Source organism: Monodelphis domestica, chromosome 4, assembly GCF_027887165.1.
Source record: "Monodelphis domestica isolate mMonDom1 chromosome 4, mMonDom1.pri, whole genome shotgun sequence".
Classification (NCBI taxonomy): Eukaryota; Metazoa; Chordata; class Mammalia; order Didelphimorphia; family Didelphidae; genus Monodelphis; species Monodelphis domestica.
Window position 1 is genome coordinate 11,177,673 of NC_077230.1, and position 15,278 is coordinate 11,192,950.

At 36.0% G+C, this 15,278-nt stretch overlaps 1 protein-coding gene across 23 annotated transcripts in view; it reads left to right on the forward strand.

Annotated features, from left to right (window-relative positions):
• TIAM1 (TIAM Rac1 associated GEF 1) overlaps positions 1–15,278 on the forward strand; it is a 302,352-nt gene that overhangs the window by 274 nt on the left and 286,800 nt on the right. The window lies entirely within an intron of this gene.

The following is a 15,278-nucleotide window of genomic DNA, read 5'->3' on the forward strand; positions in this document are numbered from 1 at the left end:
TATGATCTCATTTACAGCATCCAGGGAGGTTTCTTTCAGGTCTCAGCTCCTGGTGGTTTAGATTTTACTCGATTTTGTTTTCATTTGCTTACTATTTAGAGGGGTGTGTGTGTGTGTGTGTGTGTGTGTGTGTGTGTGTGCGCGCGCGTGTGTGCATGTGCAAGGATGGGGGAGAGAAGAGATGAAATCAGTAGAGTTAATATGAATGGCTTGGCAAACTGCGAGAAGGAAGAAAAAGAAGAGTGGAGATGTTGCAAGAGCAGAGGCGAATGAGAGTGTTAAGTGTTGGGACAAGACATTGATGCAGCCAGTTGGCGAAGAGGGTTACATTGTCAGTCAATGCTCGTCCGTCATTGTAATCTTACTCACTTTCCGAGTACGTGTATCTGTGCTGGTTGTAAATCTCCGTCCGACTTAAAGACCTCAGGCCGTGGGTGTTCGAAGAGGCAGCCTTCTCTTGTCCCTTATCTCCGTTTCCCTGCGGTGCTCAGGCATGATGCCACTTCCTTGCCTCTTGCTCATAAATAATTTTCACAATGGGCTTTAGCTGGCAAGTTTGGCCTCAAAGGGAAGGAAGAGTGAAATCCTTTCCATCTGGTGATGGGTTAGCTGGAGGAAGGAGCTCGTGAATGAAGATTTACAATGCTTTTAGCCTGCTCGATCTCCTGGGCTCCTTTAACTGACGCCCTAGACAATGAGTTGTCATCTGGGGCTCTGGCTTCCAAGGCGCTGGGCACTTGGAGAGTGCTGTGCTGTGCGCCCTCTGTGTTGTAAAGCAGGATGTTTGCAATTACGATTTTTACAATTCTAGCTTTTCTTCCCTGCCAAACTCCCCCCCCCCGCCCCCCATATTGTCCCTTTATCCCTGTATGCCACTTTCCATCGGAGCTGGGCCTGCTTTTGTTTACAGACTTCATCATTGGGTGAGAGCTTGCTACTCCTGGAATCTGCTTGACTCTTTCCTTTTGAGTGGCTGGTAAATGGGTGGGCGATGCCTTATAGACTGTCAGGTGACTTTCTCCAGGCTCTTTTTCCGAGACGATGATGCAGTGCAATGTATTCCTCAATTCCATTTCTCCTACCATCCTAGCTTGTGCCTTTGCTCCTGATGAGCTGTGTTTCTAATAAGCGATGGGCTATGTCTGAATCTTCTTCACGAGAGTACAGGGGACACCGAGGGACTAGAATTGTCGGATTCAGCAGCGTGGATTTCAAACGGAGGGCCCACCATGCTGAAAAGCTTGGGGGAGGAGAGGGAGAGAGACATCAAAGCTGAGATATTGATGTAATCTCTCAGTGCTGACTTTACCATGTCCTCCCCCTTCCCCCATGTACACCTTGAATTAAGGGATTGTTTCTAGTTGCTTCTCCACCTCCCCCCACTCTAACCATGGCTCAGTGGTATTTTTGTCTTTAGCATCTCATGTTCTCTTTGGGCTTATGTTTAGGTGTCTAATATTACATGCATGCTCACAAATGTAGTATTTCTTTTTCTGGTTTGTATTTCAGGTAGCCTTAGCCTTTAAATTGCTCTACGTGATGTCAGGGAAAGTTGTTTGCCTTAGTGAAGATGGAGAACCTTCTATCGCCTTCATTTTGTATATTGACAAAATGATAAATGCTCACACATATGTCTATATGTATATGTATGTACACACATACATGCTCACAGTATGAAGGATAAACTGTTAAGGGGTTATCTTTGGTTTATCAAAGGATGGCGAATAAATGAGAGCTGTGGAAGGTAACTTCAGTGAATAAGTTAAAAACCGAGTTGAATGGAGAAAGTAAACATGAGTAACAATGATATCTATTCCCCGCTCCCCTCCATCAAAAAGCAGCCAAAGATTCTCTGCCATAAACACAGATCATTCAAGTATATTGAATAATTGCCTCTTCTATATTATAGAATCATATCTAGAACTGCAAGGATATTCTGAGGCCATGTACTTCAATTCAAGATTTTTCTTGTTAAAAAATATTTTTACTGATGTCTTCTGTTTCTTACATCATTGTAGCTATCCCCTCTAATCCCTCCCTTCCAGAGATCCATTCCACATAACACATACTATTTTTTTAAATAGAAAAAAAATCGGCACAACTGATTGAAGTAAAAAAAAAAGTCTGCAAATATGAGCAATATGTAACACCTGTGGGCCTCTCCCTCTACAAAGACGGGTCTTTTCTCCTCTCCATTTGAGTTCCATTTATAATTTGTTATATCTGTTAATTGTCTTAAGTAATATTTTTTTTCCAATTCCCTAGGATTTTCCAAATATAGCTGTTGCTCTTTAAATACTTCTTTGCTTTGTGAAGTAAACTAATAACCTGTGATACATGATATTTCCTTTTTACCTAACCCTCATGACCTTCTCCGTAAAAAAAATCCCTCTAGCCTGGTTGTTCCTTTTTAAGGCGGTATCCTTAAAATACTCATCATCAACATATGTCTTACTATCTTAGAGTGGACTGATTACTTCTATTTGCATTTTATTATGCTGCCCTTGATTATAAGGCTAATAATACTATTGTTTTTTGTTTTAATACCAGTGGTAGTAACGTTACTCAGAAATAATTCTGAGGCTTTTCCAGGCATAATCAGGAAATTCTCCATTTCATGTAGTTGCTGAGGGCCAGCTTTTGTTCCCTTTGCTTCCTTTTGGGGATGAAGTTAGAGAGCAAGATTTAAAAGGAAGCATATGTTAGGAGGTTTGTTAGCCGACAATTTAACTGCACTCTAATGTTCATCTAAGAGGAGTTTTAAAGACTTTTTACTCTCTCAGGACTACTCCATTTCTCCCTTTCCCTGAATAAGAATGTTAAAGCAACTTTGGTCTTTCTCCTTTCCTGACTTAAGTATCATACCATGACTAGGGAATCTAGAAAAATTGGGCTTAGAGCTGAGAGGGATTAGAGAAGTCATTGAATCCAACTCTTTTACTTTATAGATAAGGAAAACAGATTTAAAAAGATTGTGACTTGACTAAGGGAAGACAGCCAGTAAATGTCAGAGGTGGGATTTGTGTTCGCTTTTTGGAGCCCAAGTCTCATCCTCTGTGCATTACTTTCTACTTCTGGTACTCTGACTCATATTTCTGCTGTTTTTATTCATTCATTCATTTTGCATAGAGAGTTCTAATTGGATAGAGTAGGCTAAGTAAATTTGCGTACAAGAGTCACTTATTGAATACTGCCTCATAACCAGTTCCTTATGCTCAAGGACCTAGCAATTTTTTGTTTAAAGTAAATTCATAAATTATTATATTGGGAAAGAAACCTTTCCCATCCCTCTTGTGTTATGGTTAGCAACTGTTATGAAGCTAGGTCAAATCACTTACCCAAGGCCACATTGATATTTGGTGATATTTGGAACTTGGGTCTAAGACCTTCTAGTTCAGTGAACTTTCCATGACATGGGGTTGGCCCTGGAGTAGTATCTAAATGGTACAGATAAGATGCTCACATGTAAAATCTGTATTTGCCATTTTGTGCAGGATTCAGTGATGAGATTAAATCATCTATGGGATTGTGGCTGGGAAGGGACAAAAGGTAAACTGTTTAATTTTAGAGTTTTAATCCTGCCTCCACTCAAGACCTCCTTTAATTGTGCCATAGATAACCCCAGGTTCTCTACTAGAGAGTTCTAGTAAAACTGCTAGAACCTACCAAGCTTGAAGAGCTTTGAGTAATTCATTGTATGTCTGTGAGAAAAATAGTCTAGCTGGGTCTGAAAAGGTGGACGATGAATTTTTCCAGCCAGAGCAATTCTTGAATACCATATATTGTGAAGGGTTCATGATGCCTTTTGTCGAAGAACAAACTCATAGATCCTTCAAGTCATAACTTTCGAATAAGACTTGAAAAAGTGTGGAATAGTACTTCAACATTACTTTGACTACTCATTTAGGCTTGCACAATTGAAACATTATTTCATTTAAAAAATCTAAATTTTGTCATCTCAAACTTTCATGTTGGTACACAAGTCGTTCCTCTCCTGACATTTCATCTCCCCTTTCACCCCATTATCCAAACACCCCAAATCTACATAGAAGCACAATATTAGATGGAAAAAACCTTAGTGTGGTGATAGACAGTTATTATCGGCAATATCCAGGATAATTCTGAGGGACTGATGACAAAGAATGCTATGCACTATCAGAGAAAGAACTGTTGGACTCAGAATGCAAATGAAAGCGTACCACTTTTCATTTATTTATTTGGGTTTGGGTTTTAAAAGATGACTCGCTTACAAAAATGAACAATATGGAAATATGTTTTGCATGATAACCCATGTAGAACCCAGATCAAATCCACATGCTAGCAATGGGAGGGAGGAGATAATGTAACTTAGGAAAATTTGTGTGGAAATTTGTTACTACATGTAATCGGCAAAAATAAATAAATAAAATAAAATACCTTAGTGTGGCACTGTCTCTGTTGTTTTGTTTTTTCTCTCTCTACTGTTTTCTGATCAAATGTCAGGGTCTCATCTCTTCTTTGATTGTTATGGTAGTGTAAAGATTGATATTGTGGTCTTGAGGGGTTAGGAATTAATTTTTAAAAAATATTTTATTTTTTAAATGAACAAGATGTATAATAAAGAACAATATGTTTTTTTGAATGAAACAGTTTCAGTGTAAAAGGATACACAATTGGAGGACTTTTTTTTCTTCATTCCTATCTCAGCTCTCTTACTAGTGTCCTTTTTGGTTGGCATAAGATCCTTGTCTCCAGATATTTCTTTAAGGCATCCACAATGATCTAGAACAGGGGTTCTTAACCTGTGTATGTATGGGTGTGTCTGTGATGGACCTTTTTGGGTGGTTGGTGCAGTCTATGGACCCCTTCTCAGAATAATGGTTTTGTTTTTTCAAAATAAGTTTTTATTGATTTTTTTTGTTGTTGTTTTGTTTTATATCACCATAGTTTCCCCCAGGATCTCTTCCACTTTGCCTCCCAGGGGTCTGTTACATATCAAAAGTAGTATTTTTTATAATAAAAAATAAAAATAAGAGAAAAATTAACATAACTGATTAATACAGCAAAAAGTTCTGAAAATATTTACTTATAGATCTTCCACCTCTGTAAAGGAGTAGGAGTGGGATGTGTTTTTATATCTCTTCTTATAAGGTATGTGTATTCTTTATAATTTTACAATATGCACTTTTGATTTTTGGGGGGAGAGTTATTTTTGTTTATATCGTACTTTTATATATTGTTTTTTTCTCTGTATTTTGATCTATATCAGTTCATGTTGATTTTTCCATCCTTCTCTTTGTACATCATGGCCGTTATTTCTTATAGCTACTAATATTCCATTACATTCATGTAACTATTTGTTTAACAATTCTGGAATCCATGAATATCTACATTGTTTCTAATACTTAGCTGTTAGAAACAGTATTACTATAAATATTTCTGGGTTCATGGCAACTTTGTTCTTATATCAATGATTTCCTTGGGGTGGGTAGACTAGTGATGGAGTCTCCGATTCAAAGGTTATGGATAGTTTGGTCAACTTTTTTGTACGTTTCTGAATTGCTTTCCTAAGTGGTTATCCAACAATGTACACAGATGCTAATCTTCCCACGACCCCTCCAACTTTGATTATTCCCATCTTTTGTCATCTTTGTCATTTTGCTGGGTGTGAGATGAGTTGTTTTGATTTACATTTCACTATTAGTGATTTAGAGTCTTCTTTCATGTGGTTCTAGTATGCAGTTCTTTTGAGAATGTTCATATCATTGGATAGATCCATTATTCGATGTGTATATATGCACATATGCACACATGGGGATATACACACATATGTATATATGCCTCATATGGATGCATGTATTTACAGATTATACACATCTGTTATTTATATAGCTTGAATAGCAAACCATTATTAAAAATTTTTTTATATAAAGATTTTTTCAACCCTTTCCACTGTTTCCATTAATTTTGTTTGTTCAGAAACTTTTCAGTTTAATATAATAAAAATATTTTATCTTCTGTAATTACCTCTATCCTTTCTTTGGTTAAGACAATATCCACTACCTATAGATGTGAAAGATATTTGTTATATAGGTTTTTTCTTTTCTAATTTTTTATATTATGATCCTGAATATAAAGGTCATATCCATTTAGAATATGTTGTGGAATATATTGTAAGATGTTGGTCCAAGCCTAATTTCTTTCTTTTTTTTTATTTTTATAATAAACCCTTACCCTCCATCTTGGAATCAATACTGTGTATTGGTTCCAAGGCAGAAGAGTGGTAAGGACTAGGCAATGGGGGTCAAGTGTGACTTGCCCAGGGTCACACAGCTGGGAAGTGTCTGAGGCCAAATTTGAACATAGGACCTCCCATCTCTAGGCCTGGCTCTCAATCCATGGAGCTACTCAGCTGCCCTCCCCGCCAGCCTAATTTCTGCCAGATGTCTTTCTAGTTTTTCTAGCAGTTTTTATAAAATAGGGTGGTCTTTCCTAAATAATTCATGTTTTCTGTTTTATCAAATACTGAGTTTAATATCAATATTGATTTGTTGTCTAGGGTTCATTTTAGCACAATGTAGTTTGCTTGTTTGTCCTGTTTTTATGTTGTGAATGTTTGTTTTACTTGATATTATGATTGCAATTCCTGCTTTTTTTTTGGTTTGACCTGATGAAGAATACATTTTTTTCTAGTTATTCACTTTTATTCTGTGTGTCTTTAATTTTTAGATATATGTCTTGTAAGCACCAGATCATGGGGTTTTGTTTCTTTATCCAATATTTATTGTTCTTTTGGATTGTTTAAATCATTCTCATTTAAATCATACACATTTAAAGTTATGAGAGCTAGGTTGATATTTCCCTCCATTTGTCTCTAATACTTTTTTGAATCAGCAGTTTTTCTTCTCTTTATAAATACTATTTCTTCAGTTTTTTTAGCTTAATCTACTTTAAGGCAACCCTATTTCAACCAACTCTTTCCCTCCCCTTGAAGCCAATTTGTCAATTTGTTACTTCTTTTCTTAGTTTTGCTTATTACTTCCCCCCCCCCCCATTTAGTTAATTTAGTTAATGCCCTTTCCCCCTTCAATGTATTTTCACGTATTTAAAATTCCATTTTCTTTGCTTTTTTTTCTCCAAAGGATTTCTTTACCTCCTTTTCTTCATTATTTGTCTTCACTTTCTGTATTTTCTAGACTTTTCTTCTTTGATTCATGGTCCACATTCCTATTCAGTCCTTTAGTCTTTGTATTACTCATGTGATTAAAGCTTCCAAGGTCTGTATTTTGTGTTCCTTCTACACAGTTGACATTTTGTTATTGCCTTGTAGATTTTATCCCTGGCTGCCTTTTTCTGTTTTGCCTTACTTTTAGAGATACCAATTCTTGCAGCTGATTGAAAGGACTGTTGCCTTATAGTAGGAATTTTCCTTTCTCCTTGATTGTGCAATTAATTCATTATTAACCTTTGCCTGCTCCATGATTATTTTTCCCACATTTGCCCCGTAGTCTCTTTAGTTTCTTGCCTTTCCACTCTCATGGATGACATTTGCCCCTAGGAACTCTGATTCTCCTTCACATGATGCAGAATGAGTTGTCTAGCTAAACATAAAATCCCTGCAGATTATAGTCACTGTACAGTCTCCATTTTCCTTTCTCCCATGGGAGCAGCCAGCAGTGGTACCCCTTTCTACGATGGAAACATGTCTTCTCTCTTCCTTTCCCTCTGTTTAAATCTCTCCCTTTGCCTCCTCACTCATTCTTCCCGAAGCTCTCTTCTTCCCAAGATATTATAGCAGCGATTTTTCATTTACTGTTAACCTTTGATTTAATTAGTTTGTAACAAATATTCGGCTGCTTTCGTCCTTCTCTTTCTCCTTTTCATACATCCTCCAATTCTGTAATTTAGTTCCACAAAATATTGATTCACCTGCAAATGGGGTGCTATAGTGTTAGTCCATAAGGTTTCAGGCCTCTTTCTTCATCATCACTTCAGTTTGACTTCCACATTCACTCTTGTCTTCTGATTTACTTTTAGAAAGAAGTTCTTTAATTGTCTCTCTGTTATAGTTTTGTTGTTGGCAGGGTTTTTTTTTGCTGCATTTGTTTACATTGCTTATATTTTTATTGTCTGTGGTACTGGCAAAAATAATAATCTGTTCTGTTATGGTTTTCTTTCTAGGAATCTTCAAATACCTCTTTTTATTGAAGGCCATTTTTTCATTGATTAGTCTTAGGTTTGCAAAGAAGGTTGCATCTTAGGTTGCATCTTGAGTTCCTTTTCCCTTCAGAACACATTATTAAGGGGGAACATGCATTTATATAGTGCCTACTATGTAGCAGACATTCTGCTAAATGTTTTTTATTTATTATCTTGTTTCTCACAAAATCTCTGTGAGGTAGATGCTGTTGTTATCCCCATTTCACAATTAAGGAAATGGAAGCAAATAGGGGTTAAGTGACTTACACAGGGTCATACATCTAGGAAGTTTTTAAGTCTGGATTTGAACTCAGATCTTCTGATTCCTGACCCAATACTTTATCCATTGGACTTCCAGCTGTCTTAACCTCATTTCATTCCCTCCTATGTTTCTGGTTGGTATAGTATGTTGTGCTATTTAAATTTCTTTTTCTTTTCTTTGGAGGATTTGTTTTTATGTCTTTTGATCTCTTGAAGATTTTTTTTTTTACAGTGGATGAATTATAAATTTAACCATTACAGATATTGGAGCTTGCCAGAATGTAGTTTTTTTTTTTTTCCTCCTGGAGAAGACTTTTGTATTCTTTCAGTCCATACCTTGTTGTCTGCTTTCAGACATTTTTGGTAATTTTCTTGTATTATTTCTTGCATTATGGTATTCAGATGAAAAAAAAAGTATATTCTTCTGGGTGGTATGTAATCCTTAAGTTGTCTACATGTTTTGTCTTCAAGATCATATTTTATTTTATTATTACTGTTTTTGCTTCTCTTCTTCCAGATGGTCCTTTACTTCTTTGTATTTACATTCTCATATCTATTCTGTTTTTTTTTTTGACACTTGCCTGAAGGGATTAAAATTTTTTTATTTTGCCAATTATTTCTGCTGTGCTAACCATAAATTCTTTCATAATTGTTATTTCTTTTCTTAAGCATTTAAGACCATCCTGTGACAGTTCCATGCTCCTTTGACAATCTCTTGAGGACAGCTGCTTTATTCCTTGTTGGTTCATTTCTTTTTTTTTGGGGGGGGGGATCTTGCTATATTTACTCATAACCATTTAGTTCCTATTCCTTTCTGTTTTTGCTTTTTCACTGAGTTTTCTTCCTTCTGAGATCTTTGGTAATTTCAATCTTTTTTTCCTTCTATTTTATTGCTCACTTTCTGATTCCTTTCCTTTTGAAGTCAGTTTCTCTGGGGGACTTCAAAGCTATCTCTGTTTCCTCCCAAGATGGAAAGCAAATTGTATGGGACAGAACTAGCCCTTTTGTGGAGGGCCCCACAGCCACCTAAACTCCTAGAGTGTGGCTGAACTACTATCGCAACCAGAGTAAACTCCTGCCTTTTGGTTTTCTGTGGCATTGGGAGGAAGGGGTGCTAGTGTTGGGTTCTGCTGCAAGCCCATGGGGCAGCTTGTGTGGCACTGGTGAGTGGTTGAGGGAAGGGTGCTGGGTGAGTATTTTAAGGATTATTATTCTCTACTGTTAGTTCATCAGACTGTTACCTCATAAGAGTTTTTGATTTATAGACCATTGAGGCAGCTGAAATTGCTTTTTCTCTTGTGTATAATTCCACTTTTGGTATGGTAAGGATTGGAGAAAATGTTTGGTTCTTCATCTTGTCAGTTATATGACCTAGAAGTTAGCAGTTCTTGTAGTGATTCATTAGTTTGCTGTTTAACCTTTTTCTGCAACTTTCCAAATTTCCTCAGGGCTCTTTTGGGTTACAAGGGGAGGTTTCAGCCTCGGGAATGTCATTTCAGCATGAACTAGAAGCTTTCTTCTCATTTGTGCTCATTCCTAAACCTTGTCTTCCCTTTTTCTTTTTCTTTGGAGTCCCAATTTTAGCAGGGTTCAACATATTCTCCAATGATATCTTCTTAGTTAGATGATATGCTTCTCACTTCTCATCTTATCAGCCCTCACCCTCTTTGGTGTTACCATATTGGCCTTCACTGTTACTAGAGCCAAAAGTTGCTCTTTTGACTTTGTCGATATCCTTGAAAAGAAAAGAAATATATAATCACTTCTTACATGAATTACTCAATATGCGAGGACAGATTCTCTTTGGTTTTCTTATGTTGGTGATCCAACTTTTCAGGAGTACTTAATTGTGCTGTTCTAGTAAAAAAGAGAGAATAAAGCTCTAGTCAGAGGGAAATGGGATCTTTTCCCTTACCTTCAGACTCCAGAATACCAGAGCCATCCAGTAGCTGAACGCTCCTTTGCTCCTACATCGTATCCCACTTTAACAACAAATTTAATCTCAGAGCCACTAAAGACAACTCCTGATGACAAAACACGAAATATTAGGCTGAGCCTAGCTTAGCTAGTTCAGTGATTATTATTATTATTATTATTATTATCCAGTGACAACTGGGATTAGAATGCAATGAGATACTTATGGATCATAAAGTGCAATAAAAGCAACATGACTAATACTGAATTGAAAGAAAGATACAATTCATAATTAAATTCAAACAAAACCCTACTTCCCTCTGTCTATGTTCACCACACACACATGGGTAACACTTGATCAGCAAAGCATACCCACTTGGCAATAGGAGCTCTCCTAATGTGAGGCCTTGGTCCCTCCTGTCTTGTTTCTGCCAGGAGTGCCAAATAAGTGACTGTTCACTTTTTTTTCTAATTTTTGACTTTTAATCTGTTGGCTCTTTCTTTTAAACACACATACCTCCCCCCATTGTCATTTGGCCCTGCCATCCCTTGAAACTATAGTCCTTCTAGAACTTTTCTATATCTTTCTTTCCTTTCTTAGCTAAATTCTAAGGGGTAAAGGAAGAAGCAATAAACTTTCTATATTCATTTCTTTTTTCTTTTATGACTCTCCCCCTTAAAATCTGATTTATCTCTCTACAAATTTGCTGAAACTCTTCCAAGATCACCAATGAACTCTCTATTGCTAAGGCCAATAGATTTTCTCAATCCTTGTCCTTCTTGCCCTCTCTGTAGCATTTGATACTAGTTATTCCTTTCTTCTGAGTACATTCTCTTCCCTTTTTCTGTCAAAGGTTCTACCATCCTTCTAATCCCCATGGTTTATACCTTTGGCATTATCCCGAACTATTCAGTCTCCCTGACTCAGGGATTTGTTGGAGCCAGCTGGTGCTGGCTCAGGAGAGTCATTTTTGTTGAATTTGTTGAATTTTCAGTGTGATCATTTATACCCTGAAGAACAGCAAATGCTAAAAATAAGGATCTGATTTATTGTTTTCTTGATTGGCGAGGCTTAAGAAAGTGATGAAGAAAATTTTAATGCAGATTAAACTTAAAAACAAGTTGCGTACACATTTTATTTTGGAGAGCCAGATTTTTAAATCTTATTTATTTGTTTTAAGTATCTTGTACTTTACAAATTTTGAGTTCAAAACCTCTCCTTGTATTTGAGAAATCACGTGAAATCTTTCCACATTAGCCATATTTTTAAAATCAGCTTTCTCTAGAGGTACATAACATCTTGTCATCATGAATCCTCTGAAATGGACTTGTATATTGATCAGAATAGCTAAGTCTTCACAACTGATCATCATTCTAACATTCTGTTACTTAGTTCACTTTGCATCAGTTCATTTAGGCCTTGCCATGCTTTTCTGAAACTGCCCCCTTCATCATCTTTATAGCACAATATTGCTTTGTAATAGTTGTATGTCATAACTTGTTCAACCATAATCCAACTGATGAGCATTCTCTTGATTTCTAATTCTTGGCTACCACAGAAAGAGCTGCTATAAATATTTTTGTATAAAGGTCCTTTTCCTTTGATCTCCTTTGGCTACAGACCCAATAGTGGTATTGCTGGGTCAGACAATATGCCCTTTGGGTATAGTTCCAAATTGTTTTCCACAATGGTTGGACTAGTTCACAAGTTCACCAACAATTTATTCGTATACCTATTTTTTCCTCATCTCTTCCAGCATTTGCTATTTCTAATAGGTAATAGTGGTAAAACACTGAGCATTTTAATTTGCACTTCTCTAATTGATAATTGTTTAAAGCATTTCTTCAGATGACTGTAGATGCTTTGATAACTTTCTTCTGAAAATTGCCTGATTTTATCCTATCACCATTTATCAATTAGGGAATGGCTCTTCTTTTTGTGAATATATTCAATACACTGGAGAATTTTTATCAGAGATTTTTTTATCTCTTTATCAGAGAAAATTACTGTAAACATTTTTGATATTACTTCATTGTCTGTGGTGCCTTTTAGCAACATGCAGTTTCCCTGATTATCTCCTATCAGTGATCATAGTTGCTACCCATGTCTTCTTTAATTTAGCTGAAGCACATTGTTGAATTCTGGCTTCTAATCCATTCTATTTGCTTATATTTCATGAGTTATCTCATTCCATTCAGATTACTGTATATTTTTTGCATTCCATTAGCTTCTGTTTTTTCCTCCATTTTTTCCACTCCCCCCTCAAAAGTACATTTTTTTGCTTTTATCTACTGCTTCCTTTATTCTTCCCTGCCCTCTCTCATCCTCTTTTATTCCCTTTATCTTCTGTATTGCTATTGGGTAAGATAAATTTTTATACATAATTGAGTGTGAGTGTGTGTGTATATACACATACACATGTATATTTTTCCTTTTTTGAACCAATTTTAATGGGAATGAAGTTCAAGCATTACATACTCAGGCCCACCCTATTTTCCTCTCCATTATAAAAACTGTACCTTGCACACTTCTTTTGTGGAAAAATTTTCTCCATCTAGCTTACCCCTTCTCCCAGTGCATCTCTCTTTCCCACCCTTTCCTTCTTTTTTTTTTTTGAGGGTGTTGCACCATAATTGATTCATACCCATGCTCTCTGTGTAAACTCCTTTTAACTGCCCCAATAAAGTTCTTAGGAAATACTTGTATCTTCTTTCCATATAGGACAGTATACAGTTTAACTTCATTGAGTCTCATGATTACTCTTTCATGTTTTTTTCTTTATGGTTCTCTTGAGTTTCATGTTTGAAGGTCAATAATCTGCTTTGTTCTTTTCATCAGAAATGTTTGAAATTCCTCTATTTCAATATTCATTTTTCCCTTTAAGTGTTATACTCAGTCTCAGATAGGGGTCTCATATCTCAATCATATGGATAACTTTATCAAACTTATAAGAATATGAGCCATTTTCCAATTGATAAATGATCAAAGGGTATAAAGAGGCAGTTTTTGATTAAAGAAATCAAAGCCATATGTAGTCATGAACAAATGCTCTAAAGCTTTATTGATCAGAGAAATGCAAATCAAAACATTTCTGAGATGTTATCTCATACCTCTCATATTGACTAAAATAAGAAAAGGGCAAAATGATGAATGTTGGAGGGGATGTGGAAAAACAGGGACACTAATACACTTGATAGAACTGTAAACTGATCCAACCATTTTGGAGAGCAATCTGGAATTATGTCCAGAGAGTTATAAAATTGTATGCACCCTGAGACTGAGCAATACCACTATTGGGTCTGTTTCCCAAGGTTACCAGGGAAAAAGAAGAGAACTTATATTTTTAAAAATAGTCATAGCAGCTCTCTTGATAGTGGCAAAGAACTGGAAATTGAGGTGATGCCTATCTACTGGGGAGCTGCTAAACAAGTTGTGGCATATAGTTGTGATGATAGAATACCACTTCAAAGTCAGAAATGATGAGCAGATTAATTTTAAAAAATCATGGAAAGACACATGAAAATATGAAAGGCAAAACAAGTAGAAACAAAAGAACATTATATATTTAGCTACAGAAATAATGTATGAAGAATAACTTATAGAGGCAGGTAGATAGCACAGGGGATAGAACACCAGCCCTAAAGTCAAGAGGGCTTTGATTCAAATCTGGCCTCAGACACTTCCTGGCTATGTTACCCTGGGCAAGTCATTTAATCCCAGTTGTGTAGTCCTTACTATCCTTCTGCTTTAGAATCAATAATTAGTATTAATTCTAAGACAGAAGTTAAGGGTTAAAAAAATAACTCGTAAATATATACCTCCAGACTAAGAACTGATAAATAGAAACATGAATGACTTAATTTATATGTACTTTTGGGGGGGGGGTCAAATAATGCTTTCTTTTAGTATGTGGGGAGGGAGGGAGATACCTTGGAATTTTGATGTAACAAACAAACTTTAATTTTAAAAATATATACTCAGTTTTGCTGAGTAGTTTATCCTTAGTTGTAATCCTAGCTCCTTTGCTTTCGAGAATATGATCTTTCAAACCGCTGCTCCTTTAACATTGAAGCCATTAAATTTTTTATGCTCCTGATTGGTATATACTAGACTACAATATTTGAATTATTTCCTTCTGACCACTTGAATTTTTTTTTTTTACCTAGGAGCTCTGGAATTTTAGCCATGATATTCCCTAGAGTTTCATTTTGGGTTCTCTTTCAAGAAGTAATTGATGGATTCCTTCTTTTTTCATTTTACCCTCTGGATATGATACATCAGGGTTCTTTTCCTTGATAATTTCTTGATATATGATGTGTCGGTTCTTTGATCATGAATTTCAAGTAGTTCAATAATTCTTAAATTATCTCTTCTTGATCTATTTTTATCTATTCCTTATTATTGTGCCTTGATGTCTAATACAGTAATTAGCTTCCACCCACTCAGTTCTAGTTTTTAAAGAATCATTTTCTTAAGAGTGAGATTTTATACCTCTTTTCCCATTTGACCAATTCTGCTTTTTAAGGAATTCTTTAGTGACTTTTTAACCTCATTTTTCATTTGACCTATCCTTCTTTTTTTGGAGTTCTTTTCTTCAGTAAGTTTTTGTACCTCTTTTGCCATTAGTTCTCTTTTTTTAAGATGTTATTTTATTCAGTGTTTTTTTTTTTTTAGTGTTCCCCCCAAGCTGTTAGTTATATTTTTAAATCTTCTTGCATCACTCTCATTTCTTTTCCCACTTTTTCCTCTACCGCTCTTATTTCTTTCCATAACTTATTTGGAAATGTTGGGCTTGTGTCCAATCAGCATTTTTTCTTTGAGACTGTTTGGGGAGCTGCTTTATTTACTGTCTTCTTCCGAGCTTATGTTTTGGCCTTCCCTGCCACTGTAGTTGCTTTTTATGATCAGATTCTTTTAAAAAATA